Genomic DNA, 17472 nt, shown 5'->3' on the forward strand with positions numbered 1-17472 from the left:
CCCCAACACAGGGCTCAAACTCACGAACCACAAGATCATGACCTGAGTTGAAGTCGGATGCTTAACGAACTGAGCCACTCAGGAGCCCCCTGCCTCTTTTTTATTGTAGGTTCTGCCTCTGCTGTCTTCCACCCATGGATCCTTCTTCCTCAAGCCCAATGTCATCTGCAGAGTCATTGCTCAGGAAACACTTTCTAATGGGTTTCTGGGAACTTACCTTATTCTCTGAATATAAAAACAGTCTTCTGTACATAATACTGGCTATAGAGACACAACACAAAACCTGAGATGGAGGAACTGGATGTGATCATTGTGATTTATGAACATGATGGTCTCCTAATTTTTGATCAAGTACTCCTCTCAGTGGAATGGTTTTGAGCAGGCACCCCCATATTTTGTGATTGGTTGAAAATATATGTCAACCAGCTTCAAAAACTATAAAGGGTTAACCAAATATATTGTTTATTATTATTAACAGTAATAGAAACCTCAGTGTTCTTTAAGTTTCAGCCAAGAGATATGAATGGGGATAGGAATCATGGTAAATTACTCATTTTAACTGAGAAATTGAAGAAATTATTAAGATTGACTTTCTCTCATCCTAACCTACTTTGAAACACAACTTAAAATTAAGCCCATTCGGTCAATATGCAAAATATTATTGAATGTCTACTTGGCCATTTGTCACCATTCTTGGCACTGAGAATATAGCAAGGAACAAATAAATACAGTATATGTCCTTAGGCAAATCATCCAGTTAGTTACAGGAGCAACAGAGAGGGACAAGCAAGATGCATTTTATAATTTCCAAATATGTTGATTTTAACACCCTCCAAGATCAGAAGAATTTAAATTTTACTGATACTTAATATGCAGATTAACATTGGCACCAACCTCAGTCCCTGAGTTAGGTGGTGACCTGCCAGGAGTTGTGTTCATAGTATCGCAAAGGCATCATCAGATACCAAGGAGGTGGCTACTGAGCAGTTTCTATATTGTGCATATGCTTCAGAGTGAGCCAAAAATGTATGTGATGATGCTTAGTTGTGATTAATGTCAGCAATACAAAGAACAGGAAATGTGTCCCTATCAGCCCCACATACACATATTGGTAACAGAATCCTAGACAGTGGTTAAATCATTGTGACCAGACTGATTATAATGTAGTCCTTAAAACTATGAGCAGCTGTCTGCTGCCAATGGGATAAAGTCTATACTCCTTGGCCTGGTGTAAAGGAGCCTTTGTCCTCTGGCCTTTGCCTGCTTTCTAGTTTGTTAGCTATTTTTTTCACTTGTACCTGACTTGAATGTCGTCCTCATCCTGTTTACCTGATGGTTTCCAACTTGTCCTTCAAAACTCTGCTGAAAGACTGTCCCCTCTGTGAAGTCATCCGGACGTTCCCAGACAGTTACTCACACTGTGCTCTGACCTCCAGTGGCACTTCCACCTGGATGCCTGTCAACCCTCAGGTCACTGTATTTTAATGATCTTTACTCTTCTCTTCCCCTTGCTAAGCTGTGAGCTGGTGGTGCCACCCTCTTCACATGAAAATGGAAGTAGTTTTGCTTTGGGCAGCATTCTGCATAGAACCTAATTTTTTTTCTTTCTTTCTTTCCTTTAAGAGTATTTATTTATTTTGAGTGAGGGAGAGAGCATGCAGGCGAGAGTCAGGGATGGGCAGAGAGAGAATCCCAAGCAGGCCCCTCACCTGGCAGCACAGAGCCCAACGCAGGGGCTCAAACTCATGAACTGTGAGATCATGAGCTGAGTCGAAACCAAGAGGCGGATGCTTAACTGGCTGAGCCACCAGGCGTCCCTGGATATAGCCTGATTTTCAAGAGTTAAAAGGTCTTTTTACCCCAGTGTGTCTACCCCACAGCTGTCCCATGGCTGATGTTCACTAAGCAGATACCCAAGCCCTCTATTTAAAAATAAGGTAGAGCTTCTAATGGATGCAGTATGGCCCCGGGGCTCCGGGAGGGGTGGTGTCCGTCAGCCCGGGAACAGTCCTAGCTCTGCCACATAAGACTCCATAATTATGTTGCTTAATTGCTGTGTGCCTCAGTTTCCCACTCTGCAAAGTGAAGATAACAGGCACACCTATCATATAGTGTTTTTACATGGTAGGAGGAATGTGATATTAAAGGCAAAGCTCTTAGAACATTCCAGAAATGTAACTACTATTGTACTGTTACAATGCAAAGTCTATGCAAGTATCCCCAAGTATACTTAGCCTTCAGTCACAGTACAAGGATGTGGCATTTATGTCATTATGTTCTTGCTTGTTTTGAATAAGGAGGGAGAGAAATATCAACCACAGGAAGAAGAGTAAAGAAATGTGAGACTCAGACACCAAAAAACACTATTGCCCTGTTTTCCTCTTCTACTGGTGAGAAGTTTAGCTAAAACACTATTTTCATATAACTTTTGTGGTCATAGTTCTTGTTTTGTCCTAGAGAAATGGTTCACTTTGCTATTGTCTTCCTGAGAAACCTGAGAAATGTAGCGGACATGTCGCTGCTCAGTTAACTCCCCCCCCCTTTCATTTGATCATTTTGCATATTTAATAAAGCTGGTATGCTCGCCGCTTCGTTAGGAGCCTGGTATTTGCTGTGGGAATTGCAAGCCTTTACCATCTCAGTGGCTCGTCACAATAATTGGTTGGAAAAGTGATTTCCAACAGCTCCTGCTTTCTGGAGCCACGACTGAGCATTTCATCTCACCACAGGCCTCTTCGGTAGCCTGTGATGTGTTACTGCGCTCTTTTGTCTGACTGTATAAGTCCTTTCATGTCTCCGACGAGGTATCTGAAATCCATCATTTCTGCTGATGACGGGCATTGTGCTTAGTGTGTCCTTAACAGTTGTTTTGGCACCATGTAGTAAAATTGAATTTTGACTGTTGAGTAAGGGACAAAGTGAATTTGCAACAGTTGTCTAGAATTAAAAACTGTCATTGATTTACACTGAATTCATCCATATTCACTGGCAGCACTTTTCAGCATCTGCCATGTAATAATAATAATAAAAACGGATGCACCTGTTGGTTTTCTCCTCTAGATTATAAACTCTCTGTAGGCAGACCTGGGCCTTAGTCATCCTTGTGCTTGAACCAAAACAGTTTCAGCACTTATTACTCCTCCATAAATGTCTGGTGATGGACTTCAAGAGTGAGAATCTAAGCATGGTGTTGGGTGGTAGTTAGTGATGTTATCTTGGGAAATTTTCATGAAGTTTGATTATGAAAATTGGCAAGCATACAGAAGGAAAGAGAGTGGGATAATGACTCCTATAAACCCATCATCCACCTTCAGCAGCCATCAGCCTTTGGCTAATCTTGTTTTATCTATACCCCTGGCATTCCTTTCTCTCATCAGACTATTTTGCAGAAAACATATAGGAAAGATTTTGACACTTATGTGCAGATAATTTAGTAAATTAAGTAAATATACAGCTTATTTTGCATTGTCAGCTTTCCAGGGATATTTACTAAGAGCAAGCTCTGTGTTGGCATTTTAACGCTGCTGATTCAAAGAGGCACAGTCCCTCTCTATTTGGTCCCTGTTTGACCACACGGAACCAGTCTTTTCCAAGGTTTCTCAAGATTTTCATTGTTGAACAGCTAGCGTAACTAAACTACCAGCAAAGTATAATTTCAGTGTCAGAGCCTGGAAGCTTGTTGTTCATTCCTTCATTCTCTGAGCATGAAATCTTTGTCTTCAATTGAGTGTTTGATAAAGGTTGTTGATTTGTAATTGTTCTATGCCAAGGGCTGTGTTGGGTGCTCAGAGTAAAAAGCAAATTCTTAGCCCTTTTTGAAACTCTGTAGCTAGAAACATTAAGATCTTTTAGATTCTAGCAAAAGAACCTTGAAGGGGAAACTGAAAGGAGGGGAAAGAGATAAAGACCTAAAGCATAGAAAAGGAAACAGGATGGAGGAGCTAGGTGTAGTTGAAGGGAGGCTCCCAAAGGATTCCCTCTGCTGTTCCTTGAGGGTGAGCATCTTCCTCCAGGCCTGTGCTGCTCAGTTCTGAGACACAGGCAGTCAGGGCTAAGATGCACAGGTGGCCAATGGCTGTCTTGGGGACTCTGGCAGCCATGACCACAGGACCTTAATCCAAAACCCAGCCAACAGCAAGTGACTTTATACTGCAATGGAGCTCAGCTCAGCCTGTGGAACCTGAACGTAGAGGTTGCTTTCTTTCTTTTTTCTTTCTTTCTTTCTCTCTTTCTTTCTTTCTTTCTTTTTCCTTTTTTCTTGAGAGAGAAAAAGAGAGCAAGAGTGCAAGCATGAGTGGGGTAGAGGGGCAGAGGGAGAAAGAAAGAGAATCTTAAGCAGGCTCCATGCACAGATTGGAGCCCAATGAGGGGCTCAATCTCATGACCTTGAGATAATGAGCTGAGTCAAAGTCAGTCACTTCACCTACCGAGCCACCCAGGAGCCCCTAGGTTGCTCTTTCATAGCATTTCATATCATTGCCATTCAGTAGCATCTTGTTTCTCTTTGTAATTTTCACCACGGCATAAGATACATTTTATAAAATGTCATACTTGGAATTTGAATATGTGATACTATTGCCAACTCACTGTGTTTCACACAGCCTGGTAGGATGAGCAGGTGGCTGTCACTCTTCCCACCCCCATTTCTCTTTTGTTCTCCTGCAGTACTTAGCTCTTCTTTTCTGGCTCTTGGCTTCCTTTCCCTGAATCTTACTTTTCTTTTCTTGTTCCTTCCCCCTTGTAACTTGCTTTCGCATTGAATTTTGTTCTTTTCTCTCCCCATCCCTCTTTCCGTTTTCTCCTGGCTTTTTCGTTGGGTGACTCTGTGAAGGCATACAGGGATGGAGCATTTATGCATGTCTGAAAATGTCTGAGAACTTCAGCATGGCCTGTCGTATATTTGGGTTGGAAGGAGAGCTTAAAGTCTCAGCCTTAAACTGTTGTTTGGCTCTTACAGCCCAATAGGTACCTGACTATAAATTCCCTTGTTCATTCGGCTTTGGCTGAGTGTCTCCTGTGTCCCCAGCACTGGAGACTCACATGGGTGTGAAGGAAACACAGCCCCTCGACTTACGGGGCTCACCACCCAGCATGTCTGATGGTAAAACAATTTTCCCCTAAAAGACATCATTCACTGGAAAATTTAAAGGGAATGATACTAGAGGTCTGCAATTTTAAGGATATTATTTACTTAAGTTACTGTATCGTTCCATCAACAAGTTTCGTGGGTAATTTTTATGGGCCAAAAGCTGATAGATTCTGAAATGAGATTCAGCCCAAAGTCCGTCAGGATGAAATGATAACCCTGAGCATCTGACGATAAAAATAAAATGAAATAAGCACTACAGAGAGTTCAGCATTTTCTCATCCACGCACTAAATGTCAAGGGATATTTTCAGGAATATGGCTCTCTGTGCTACTTGAGCTGAGTATTAATATCTGACCGTGGTTTTTAAAAATCTGTCAATATTGCAACCTTAATAATACAGTTAAATGAAAGACAGCATGTGGCAGTGCATCATTATAACCACTGACATGTCAGGAGAGGTTTAAAATTAAAGATCTCACAGGAATAAAAGAAATAAAAATGACTGTGTACATTGAGGCACTTTTAACTAGTTAACTAGTAATTGAAGTAGCTAATTGCTGACGGGGTGAGTTGTCCCTGTTCAGCAGTTCCGTTACCATGCCAACGGAACCCTTCACCTTCTGAGCTATACATTGAATTCTCAGTACTTATAATGTAAGCATTTGATTTTTTCAGGAGCTAACCGATAAGCTTGCAGTATCTTGCTAACCTAATTAAGACACTGATGCCACGCAAAAGTGCCTAGAATACAGTGAAAAAGAAAAGGCAGATTGTTGGAAATTGATTTATGTCAAAATTGAGAAATGCCATGACTCAGTTTTGGCAACCAGACATCATAGAAAATTGAGCGGTTTTATCTTCTGTCTTCTATTCCAGTTCCTTTAGCTTTTCCCCACCTTCCCTGTAGATTAATTACGTTCATTGTTGTGTTCCAGGACCTAGGCAGGTAGGAAAGATACAAAGATGAAAAAGAAGGCCCCTGTTTCTCATAAGCCAGCAGACTAGCTCCATTACTGTCTTGGGTCAGTGATATTTAAACACATGCGCTGTGGGGCATCCTGGGAGCAGCTAACTCTGCCTCTCCTCCCTGACTCCCTAGGAGTGACTATATTGGTGGAGAATAGAAGTTTCCCAAAGAGATTACACCATCTGCCAGTAGGAAGATTCTCCAGGACTCTTAGAAACATCCCTCTGCTTTCTGTTTTGTTGGAAGAGAACATACACAGCCCCAGTCATTACTGGTTGCATGTCCAAGTCCTAACCCTGCTACCTGTGAATGTGGCCTTATTTGGAAATAGAGTCTTTGCAGATATAATTAAATTAAGGATTTTGAGGTGAGATCATTGTAAATTTAGGGTGGGCTCTAAGTCCAGTGGAATGTTCTTATAAGAGAGAGAAAAGAAGAAAACATAGAAAACATCCAGAGAGAAGAAGACCATGTGAAGCCAGAGACTGAAATTAATGCAGCGCCCAGCCAATGGACGCCAAGGGCTGCCAGCAGCCACTGGAAGCCAGGACAGAGGCACAAAACAAATTGTCCCTCGCAGCCTCCAAAGAAAACCGTATCTGCCGACACCTTGATTTGGGAATTTAGCCTCCAGATCAGGGAGAGAAGAGGCTTCTGTTGGTATAAGCCTCCAAGTCTGTGGTAATATGTTGCACTGGCCAATTAGAAAAACTAATAAGGAAAATTGAAATCCTCTACAATGAAAGTTCTCTGTTCAGCCACGACGTAGACCTGGCATACCCCTCTCAAGGCAATTTTAATAAAAGAGCAAACGTTTGTTTTCTCAAGGCTGGCATGCCTCGAACTCTCCCAAGGGCTTTCAGAGGAACGAGAAATTTGATTTCTGGCTCCACGCCATTGGAAATAGTGTGTAGGTGGGTGGGACTGGCGTCACAGAGCAGTGCCACACACCTGTTTAGAAGTGTTATGGTCTCTCAAGACCGAAGTCAAACACAGATATCTGAGATGACACCATATTCGGAGAGAAACAGGAGATACAAATTGTACTCCAAACGCCCCATTCCCACCTCAGACTTGGAAAAAAAATTGAAATGTGTTCGTGGTGCATACAAGAGATGACACAAGTTTCTGCCCCCGTGAGGTGGGCCCCTGAATCTCTCAGTGGACTCAAAGTGGCTTATGCTGGAAATGGAACGAGCCCCGTGTCCTCTTCAGCTTCTAATTTGTGCCTCTGAACCTGGAGTTTAACCTGGCAGGACTTTGTTGCTTTGTCAATAAAATGGGGATCATAATGCCCACTGCAGGAAATGTTGCTCACTGGCCTACTTCACAGGAGGGAAAAGCAGCCGTGCTTCTCTCTCCTCAAAGGTTGACTTGCTTTTTTCTAATATGACCTGTAAATCTTGAAGCGGATCTTTTTTTCTCTTACTTTTAATGGGTTTGAGAGAGCGCCAAATCATGGTGAGCTCATAGCAAATGCCCTGGGACTTTGGCATACCTCCCTCTGTGTGTCCTGTGTGTTGGGTACTATTTTTAGTATTGATGGCTAGCATATGTGGAACATGGCTTCATTTTAGGTGCTGTGCTAAGTATTTAATATTTATATTTCATTTTATATCTTATAGCAATCTTGTGTTGGGGGGAGTGATGCACTCCCTGTCCTCTCTACTTGGCAGAAAAGGAAACAGGCTTTGAGTGCTTCTGTCATTAACTCTAGATGCTGCCCCCCGCCCCGCCCCCATGAAAGGAATGGAGTTGCTGGCCTGCCCTTGGCCTCAGACCTGGTAGGTGGTTCCAGAGCCCAAGCTTGAGCCACAGAAAACAGATTGTTATTTATTATAATGCCTATGACTTGCTTTTTATTTTTAATTTTGAATTTTATTTGAGAAAGAAATAGAGAGGAAGCAGGGAGGGGCAGAGAGAGAAGGAGACAGAATCCCAAGCAGGCTCTGCACCATCAGCAATCAGCACAGAGTCCAATGTGAGACTCCAACTATGAATATAAGGTCATCACCCGAGCCGAAGTCAAGAGTCGATGCTTCACCCACTGAGCCACCCAGGCACCCCCACGACTTGCTTCTTTAAATTGACCTATCACTGCTATCCTTTTACCTTGATTTTTCTCCTCTGTTAATGATTTCTTTTGTGGTTTTGCATGTATATCTTTCAGCTACTTCATGAATTCTGAGGGACAAATGTAAGAGTAACACAGGCAATATAAGAATTACTTGAGGAGTTTCTCTCTAGGGAAATGCTAACCCAGCTTCTGACACATTAAAGTCACATAATAAACACAATCCCTTTGGTTTTCCATTTGGTGCCTCCCCCTGCACCTCCCGCCACTCCTGTTCAATTTTTTCTTCTTGTCTCTGGCAGCACCATAAATTGATTGCGAATAATGTGGCAGAAACAATAATAATAATGATACATTGTGTGAGTCTATAATTAGATGTTCTAAATGAATCACATTTACATTTAACACTGTTTCTGTATTTTGTCTCTCGTACAACTTAATTATCTAAATACAAAATATATAGAAGTCCCTTCTAAAGACCTTGTGAAGAATTTTTTTTTTGGAAGGGTGGGTGAACGGGTTTTCTCTTTGACAGTATTAACATTTCTCTTCCATCATTAGGCCTGTTTCCCATCTGTAAAATGGGGTCGATAATAATTAAGCCACAGGGTTGTCATTACAATCTAGCGATAAGAACACATGCTAATAACTAACTCCATGCTTGGCCCTTCTAAACAGGACAGTTTTATAAACGACATGGGTAAATGTTACTTGCCTCTTTCCTCTTCCCCGAGAGTGTCTCCTGACCTCCTCCTCTTCTTCCTCTTCTTCCTTCTCCCCTTACTCTTCAACAATCGAACACAGCAATTAAAACAATTAAAAAGGAATTAATTGTTTTTTAATTCAACTGTGTTTAATAAGCAGAAGGGAGAAGACTTTTCTTCAGGACCGTTAGCAGTTTTTTGACACAGCGATGAAAAGCTAAAAGTTTGGAAGAAAGATACTAAAAGAAAGATACTTGAAAGTATCAGAGATCTTCCCTTTTAGGTTGTACTAAAATGTGCCATACTTAGTCTGAGGTTTACGTACTAATTACTTTAGTCTAATAATTAGCTGTCATAAAATGAATTATTAATTGGGAGTTTAAAAATGTGTGCTCTTCCTAAGTACCATCTCTGCCAATGTAGGTAATTGCTTAGACCTGGCATTAGATCCTACCGCACAGGCAAATTATCAGGAGTAGTTTTTGAAGGACGGACTTGAGGTCCTCAAGTAGTGACTGAGGCTAGCACCCTTCCCCGGTGGCAGCTTTCACAGAGCCACAGCCACTGTCTGTGCCTGGGGACTCCCTACAGTTAATTCCTAGAGAATATTTAGTTACTGGCTAGGATTCAATTACTTGTTGGTCTCGACCTTAACATAACCGTGTCTGTGTTACTAAAGAGTCTCTTGTGGTGAATCTTGGGGAACGTTTATACAAACAGGTGGATTGTATCACAAGTGATTTTATAAATATTCATCCCAAGAGAAGAGGTCATATTTCTGTGTTATCGATCATGTGTTCATTCTCTAGAAGGATGTATACACCGTTCTTATTTCAGTAAGTGCAGTGTGTGAAACACTTCTATGCCATTGGGATAATCCATTCGAATTCTAGCCTCTGTGATCAAATGCTAACAATTTGGGCAAATGCAGGGGCTCCTGGGTAGCTCAATCAGTTAAACATCCAACTTCAGCTCAGGTCTGTGCTGACAGCTCAAAGTCTGGAGTCTGCTTCAGATTCTGTATCAATCTCTCTCTTTCTCTCTCTCTCTCTCAAAAATAAATAAATATTAAACTTTTTTTTCTTAATTTGGAGGCGCACCTGGGTGGCTCAGTTGGTTAAGCGTCTGGCTTCAGCTCAGGTCATGATCTCCTGGTTCGTGTGTTCAAGCCCTGTGTGGGGCTCTGTGCTGACAGCTAGCTCAGAGCCTGGAGCCTGCTTCAGATTCTGTATCTCTCTCTCTCTCTGACCCTCCCCTATTCCCACTATCTCTTTTTGTCTCTCAAAAATAAATAAAAGACATAAAAATTTTTTTTTAAAGATGTTTAAAAAAATTTTTGGACAAATGCAGATTTGGGCAAAGCACCAGTCTAAGTTTGCATACTCTGAAGACTGCCTCCTCTGAAAGTTGGCAGCAACTTCAAGGCAAAATTTCTCATCATTTGAGCCTTTGTCACATGGAGGAAGGAGCAAAATAGGAAGAACTACCCCTTTCCTGCATGTGGTAAGAACAGCTTTAAAAAATACAAACAAAAGCTTTTTCCTATAACTTAGATCTTGCTTGTGATAACCACCAAGAAGATAAAGAAGGAAGAAAGCAATACACTGATTATAAGAAAATATTTAGTTTCCTCAAGGAGGAGTAGATGCTTTAGAAAAAAATTAATATTGTGGCACAAAAGCTAATGTTCCTGCGGGCAGGCTCATAGGGCATCAGAATGTTGGGAAATAACCAGCCGTTTACAAAGGAGAATGCATATCTGTTTGTGATACACAATATTTTCTTTGTGCAATATAATTTTTTGATTGTTTTATTTCCTTCAGTTGTGCCTTGTAGGAAAGCTGGGAGAGAAAGAAATTGAGATTTACAGAGAGAGAAGAGAGAATACTGAACTGGAGAAGACACTGAAAATTAAATCACTTGCATATATATATATATATATATATATATATATATATATATATGAAATAAGTCAACAGATACTGACGGTATACCTATAGTATACACAGCGTGATGGGACATATAGGTAGTTTGCAAACTCTAAGTTTTGCATTAAAAAATTATATGCAAGCTAATAAACTGTTGACTCAAATGAATATTGAGACAGTTGCCAGAAAATAACTATTTGAATATTAAATGTCAATGATAAGAAAAAATGAAAAAAAAAGGTAACCTGACCAACAGACTAGTAGCCATTGTTCATAGAATTATGTCACCAGTACTAATAGTATTCATAGGAGTATTTAGTTCTCTTTATCAACAAATTTTATGTGTGCTAAGCAAATTTATCTTAATTTTTTTAATTAATTAATTTATGTGTAGAGAGAGAGAGTCAGCGAGGAGGGGAGGCATAGAGAGAGAGGGAGAAAAAGAACCCCAAGCAGGCTATCCGCTGTCAGTACAGAGCCCAATGTGGTGTTCGATGTCACAAACCGTGAGATCATGACCTAAGCCAAGACCCAAAGTTGGACACTTAAGTGACTGAGCCACGCAGGTACCCCTATGTTCTAAGTATTTTTAAATAATTATACAGTGCATTAAAAATTCAAGAGTTTGAGGGTAGTTAGCTCATTCATAGTGATCATTTCTATACCCAGTTGTTAAGTGTTGATGTCCCTGATTTACCCCATGAGTTACATATTGTTATCAAGACTATTTTGCAAAGCAAAACCCCAGAGAGCATAAGTGATTGAAGTCACACATCTAAGAAGTGGTGACCTGTGTCTTTAGATTACAGACTATGTGGGCTTTCCACCAGGCAATGCTGCCTGCAACAGTTACACAGTAGTTCCTATTTTGATAATGGGCTGAAAATTTGAGGGAGTTCTTACACAGACAAGGCTCTCCCTGAACTGCATTAGGTAATAGACAGCCTGGGATATGCACCCCAGTTCTTGCCCCTGTGTCAGCACTCTGTCAAACCTTAATCATGTAATCTTCAGAGGCCTCACTTTCCCTGTTTATAAAATAAGGAGTAATAAAACCTCCCATCTCTCAGGGATGAGTGTTATAAGGACACATTAGATCACTTATGAGAGAAGCTTGATGTTCTTTAGAAGAAAAGTACATGGTGAAGTAACATTTTTCATCATAATCATCCAATATGTCATAAAAACCAATGTTGGAGATGTAATTAAGTATGTGGCTTTGACAGAGGAGTTGAAAGGGAATGAAAAACTGATGAAAATAAAAATAGTTATCTTGGTGACTGGAATGGTTATTACCTTATAAGGGCATTTCTGAGCCCTGGGTTCACTAAGACAGTTCTTTATTAAAAACCCAATGACTATCTGTAGCTCCGTTAATTGCATTGCAAGCTAAAATCCAGACTAATCTGGGAGTCAGATTTGTAACATAAAGATCAGTGCTCTGTTCTTATTAAACTGCTATGTCAGGACCGTACAACAAATGAAATATTTGGAAAAGGTCAGGAATGGATCACTGAAAATGATTCAAGAACGAGGAGGCAGAAGTTCTTCAGGAAAGGTTGGAAGGAGAGAATAAAACGGAAGACAAGCCTGAAGGATGAGAGAAATAGGAGAGGAGGATGGTGACAGGAAGACAGAATGAAAAGAAATTGGTTTAAATTATGACCAGAGGATTACAGCCAGTGCCCAGGGGAGAGCCTGATACATCTGAAGGTTGTAAGCTACTGGAATGTACTATTGATTGAATTCATAAAATCTTCTTTTTTCCCCCGGATATATATTTAATAATAGGCAACCTTTCCATCTCAGCAAATTGCTAGAGGGTGTGGAAAAGAGGGTGCATAGTTATTTGGGGGCTCTGCAGTATGTGGGGTCTGTCAGTAGAAGAGCGGCAGTATTTCAGGACCCCAGTCAAATACTACTTGGCATTAATTAAGTAAAGATGTGTGTTCCATTTTCAAGAAAAAATAACACAGTTACTCTTCTTCATTGCTACAGAATTCTGACTATTTTAGCAATGACTCCAGAAAATTCCACCCATAATAAGCACCTGTTATGGAAAGATATTAAAAGTTATGGGATTGTTTATATGGTATCACCTTGTGAAACAACTTTGTACTTCAAATGGCAAAGAGTATTGGAAGCCTTCTTTGAAAATCATCAAAAGTTTCTAAAAAGTAGTAATTATATAACCTCTGAATATTTCCATATAATTAATACACTTTAAATGCAATAGAATTAGGGTAAACAAATAATTTGGCTTGGACTAGAATATTACATAAGCATAGTTATTCAGGGTACATTATAGCCCAATATCTGCTTGAATTGCTTACGGCATGGAAAGCAGCCTTTAATCTTGTTTTTGTCTTTTTGATAAGTTGGCATGGAAAAAAAATTAGAAGCTTTTTGTTTATCTGAAGAAAAAGATTAGGTCAGGCTGAATCGTGATTCATATCTCTTAGTGAGGTTTCTGCTTCTCCCCTCACCTCTCGATTTGTTTTTCTAGCAAGTGCCACAGCATTCTTATTTAGAAGCCTTGGTACCTCCTGGATGCAATGTGCTGATCATCCACTGGCACAACCATGACTTTTTCACGTCACCTTTGTTTGAAACGCTCTTCCCCCAGCACCTGGTGCGCCTATTAAAATCCTACTCCATCTTTAAGATTCAATTAAAAAAAACCCATCTCCAGTGTCCTCATCCCCAGTTTGGTTAAGACAGTTTCCTGCCTTGGGTGCATCCATGAAATCTAGCTCGTGCCCTCTCCTGGCCTTATCAAAATCTGGCTGTTTATCGTTCTCTATCTTTTTTTGTTTAAAGCATTTTTTTTAATGTTTACTTATTTTTGAAAGAGAGAGAGACAAAGTGCGAGTGGGGGAGGGGCAGAGAGAGAGGGAGATGCAGAGTCGCGAAGCAGACTCCAGGCTCTGTACCCTCAGCAAAGAGCCCAAAGCAGAGCTTGAACTTAGGAACCGAAGTTGACCACTTGACCCACTGAGCCACCCAGGGGCCCCTGTTGTTCTCAATCTTATCTTCAATCTTTCTCCTTTTAATCAAGAGCACTTTGAAGGCATTGATGTCTTATCTTTGCCTTCTTTGCAAAGCCAAGAACATTATATTGCACATATTAGGTGCTCACTAAATATCTGTTGAATCTACTTCTTTCCTGCCTCCTCTATACTCGCTGTCTCTATAGTCCTGTTCTTTATGCCTTTAAACTGGATGTCTTCTGGCTGTTCTCACTTTCGTTATTATGATCTGGGCTTCTTTGGATGATTCATAGCTGAATTCCTGCCCCAGCTGCCTCCGTTAAGCCTGTTGGATTCTTTGGCAGTCTTGCCCTCCTGCTAAGCTTTGGGAGCCCATCGAAGCCCCACAGCTGCAACTTAGTAGCCCAGGGAACTTGGCTAACCGTTGCCCTCTTCATTCTATTTCATCTTCCCATGTTTGCTTTAAGGTTCCTAGTTTCTAACATGCTTAGGTTTGGCCTCACCAGCTGATTCCATCATGTCATTGCTCTTGTGGGACAGCTCTCGGCTTTGTCTTCCATTGCAATCCTGCCCGGTAACTGCTCTTGACCCTACTTTCCCTGCATTTGTTTCAGCCCAAATGCAAGTTGCCATCTAGCATCTCCCTGATCCTAGGAGGGATCCAGAAGTTGGTTGGTTGTCCTTCTTATAAGAAGGGGAATTATGGCTCCTTTGGACCTAGCAAGTCAGCTTCTTAAATTGACATCCAAAACCCTGTATAATCTGCCCTCACCCTTTCTGGGAAATCTTCTCTGCCATGTCCTGTCAAATAGCCCTCTCATCTCAGCTGGGCTGTCCTTGGTGACCCCTTGGGGTGGTTGCTTCCACAAAGATGGTCTCTCATCTAGAACACTCTCCTTACTCTCACTTTTTCAGCAGTTCCGTTAGGACTCAATTCAAGATCTATTCTCTCTATGATTTTTTTGTCCAGCAATTCAGACCATGTGATTTTCCCCCCATTCTCACCCACACATTGTGTTTATGATTTTGGCCTGGATTGAATTGGCATCCTATGTGTGTTCCAGGAATGGACCTCTCATCTTACCAACTGGTTTATAAGTCTTCCAAGCGGGAGATGAGGCACTGAACTTCTCATTTGCCACTGTACTTCTTCATGATGCTAGATGTTCTACATGAATTATGTAACTTAATCTACCCAACTAGGATTGCCAGATAAAATATAGGATACAAACATCGAATTCTGTAATATGCTAAATATTAATTGTCATTTATCTGATATTCAAATTTAACTGAGCATTCTGTGTTTTAGTTTGCTAAATCTAGCAACACTTTACACACATACCTAAAAGATCGGTATTTACCCACATACATTATTTTGTGAATGAGGAAAACAAGGCTCGGTGACATTAGTAATTTGCCCAGAGCTAGATTTCAGGTGAAACTGGTTGGCTGCAAAGACATGTGTTCCTTAAGTGTTATTCGTAGCTTAATAAATGGAAAATAATATGATGGAACATAAAATGACATGACACCCTTCAGGATATCCTAAGTTCCATTTTGTTTTAAAGGAATAAATTATATAAGCTCTGAGTCATCTTCAGATCTTCTGTTGCAAGGATAAAAGGCTTATTCAGTAGCTGGAAAATTCATTTCCCTAAATATTATTTTAACGTTGGAATGGAGCTCTTTTGAGCTGAAAAGCAAAACCTAAGTCCAAAACTTAGTCACAATGGGTACGGTAGAAAGCAGTGGAGATAAAATATATTGTATATGACAAGGCACCTTTTAAACACTCTTTAACAATTTTGTGTTTCACTTAATATATTTCCTGTAAATACTGGTTTCCTTATTGGACTGTTATTACAGTGAAATCACATTAGTGCTTTGCAGAATTTTTTTTAAACCACCCATCTCCTACAATTACATTAAATTAAATTTAATTCTGGCTCCCTTGTCTAAAAGAAAATATCTTTGCATTTAGTGGATCTAATTAGCATTACATAGACCTCTCCCATTCGTGGAGGGAACTTGGAATATTCTCTTTGAACAGAGAAACTCTTTTCTCTATTAATGAAGACCAAGTCGGAAAAGTCCAGGGAGCTTCACAAGATAGGCTTCTCTTTTCTTTGCCTTTCCCTCTTTCTTCTTGGGTGAAGGCAGGAATTGGGTGGAAAGCCTTGCTCTGGGCTGGTCTATGGAAGCCAGACTATATGCAGGAAAAGGGAGATCTGGAGCTTCTCAAGCTAAGATTCTAACATATTAGCTCAGGTGTGACTAAGCTAAGATAACATTCATTTGACACACAGTCTGCCTTTAGGATCTTTAACAAAACTGTAGAATGTAAATAACACATCTTTTCAACCTTCTTGCCTCTTTGAGTCTTTCCCTTTTTTTGCCAACAGCTCTGGTGATGACCTTTGGTTTGGAAAGTTACTCAATTTACCCAGTCCTATCTCTAAAGCTTTCAACTGACCTCATGTACTATTCAAACTCAGCCGGTGCCCCCATTGTCATTGTCATCAGCCATATCTGAAGCCAACATTCTGCTTAACTTGTCTAAATATTTTTAATGTGTATTTATTTTTCAGAGAGAGAGAGAGACAGACAGACAGACAGAGTGCAGGAGGGGGAGGGGCAGAGAGAAAGAGGGAGACGCAGAATCCAAAGCACACTCCAGGCTCTGAGCTGTCAGCACAGAGCCCAACATGGGGTTCCAACTCACGAACCACAAAATCATGACCCAAGCCAAAGGTGGAATGCTTAACTGACTGAGCCACCCAGGCATTCCAATTTGTCTAAAATTTTAATTAATCCCAGGCAGTTCATCTGAAGATTCTCCTTCCTTCCTCCCTCCTTACCTTCCTTCCTTCCTTCCCTCTTTCCTTCCTTCATTAGTTGGAAGGAATTTTAGAATTGAGGTTACCTGACTCTACCTGCTTACAGAATGTGGTTTCAAGCAACATACTGAAAACCAGAGTGTTAGTAGATGAAATATTTTAATTGAGACATTGAGGTTAGACAAAGTTCTTACTGGTACTCAGCAAAGAAAAAGTCAATTCATACAAGGATCACCCTCAGAAAAGGGTTTGAATTCCAGCTCTGCCTGGTGCTGTCTGGGTGGCCTCAGGCAATTTTCATAAACTCTTTGATTCTCCCTTTCCTTGTCTAAAAAATTATGATACAGTACAGCTGCGTTTCTATATTTCTGAGAATATTAAAGGAAATCATATGGTTTGGTTAGTTTTGAATCTCCATAGATAATAGCTATCATTATTGTATTTATTATGTGTGCTGCTTGGGAGCGGATGGGCCGTTCCCCTCACCAGCCATTTGGCCACAGCTTCACCACCACCCCCTCCCAGGACACAGCTATGTTCCTTTCATGACACTGTTCATCAGAGTGGTGGTCCTTGGGTGACCTAGTCTTTGTACGTTCAATCATTTTAAAAAATTGGTTTAACTATGGGGCACTTGGGTGACTCAGTCAGTTAAGCGTCCAACTCTAGTTTCAGCTCAGGTTATGGTTTCATGGTCTGTAAGCTCAAGCCCTGAATTAGGCTCCAAGCTGACAGCATGGATGCTACGTGGAATTCTCTCTCTTTCTCCCTCTCTCTCAAAATAAATAAATAAATTTTTAAAAAACAGATTTAACCATGATTCGTGGATGTGGTTCTTATGGTACAGAAAGCTTCTTTGGCCCCTCAACATGTAGCAAGTCTG

At 40.7% G+C, this 17472-nt stretch overlaps 1 protein-coding gene across 2 annotated transcripts in view; it reads left to right on the forward strand.

The window, feature by feature from the left end:
* FAT3 (FAT atypical cadherin 3) overlaps positions 1-17472 on the forward strand; it is a 525182-nt gene that overhangs the window by 197371 nt on the left and 310339 nt on the right. The gene's annotated exons all lie outside the window — the stretch shown is intronic.

Source organism: Suricata suricatta, chromosome 11, assembly GCF_006229205.1.
Source record: "Suricata suricatta isolate VVHF042 chromosome 11, meerkat_22Aug2017_6uvM2_HiC, whole genome shotgun sequence".
Taxonomy (NCBI): Eukaryota; Metazoa; Chordata; class Mammalia; order Carnivora; family Herpestidae; genus Suricata; species Suricata suricatta.